The sequence below is a fragment of the Berghia stephanieae genome, chromosome 2, assembly GCF_034508935.2.
Source record: "Berghia stephanieae isolate SIO BIC M18660-M18661 chromosome 2, UCSD_Bste_1.3, whole genome shotgun sequence".
NCBI classification, from domain to species: domain Eukaryota; kingdom Metazoa; phylum Mollusca; class Gastropoda; order Nudibranchia; family Aeolidiidae; genus Berghia; species Berghia stephanieae.
Window position 1 is genome coordinate 26,485,389 of NC_088361.1, and position 454 is coordinate 26,485,842.

The window sequence follows — 454 nt, forward strand, 5'->3', positions numbered from 1 at the left end:
AATGACACGAAATCTCTTGTCTGGAACCAATAATAACATAACGATTCCAACCTTGGTGTAATCTCAGTGCCATTGCAGACCTTTTGAGAAAGTGCCACTCATTCTCTGCCATGCCACTCGCCCCTGGTTCGCCGCACCCCCCGTCCGTCCGTTCGTCCGTCCTCCTACCGCTGCTGCTGTGCCGCTTCGGTACTCATGATGCATGCATGCTGCGATTGTCTCGCCAACGCGTTTATAGTTTGATAAAGACACTTAGCAATCATTGGCCTCGCACACTCAATTTCTCGCCTCGTTCGTGGAAACTCGAGAACGGAATCCACTTATCCCATTGTAATCGTAGAGGTTTTACATTGCATTCAAGAGGAAGAAAGTTTACACGAGTTTATTGGCAATTAGTCGGTGTTTCTTACTAACCCATTTACATTGGATTGGCGGCTCTCGCGAGTGAGGCGCT

General features: G+C 48.5%; 1 protein-coding gene across 1 annotated transcript in view; it reads left to right on the forward strand.

The window, feature by feature from the left end:
• The first annotated feature begins 270 nt into the window (after positions 1-270).
• The window catches only part of LOC144964589 (uncharacterized), a 37,068-nt gene continuing 36,884 nt past the window's right edge, over positions 271-454 (forward strand). Inside the window, exon 1 of the mRNA XM_078899038.1 lies at positions 271-454. This exon is cut by the window's right edge and continues 608 nt beyond it. The gene's annotated coding sequence lies outside the window, so the exon portion shown is untranslated.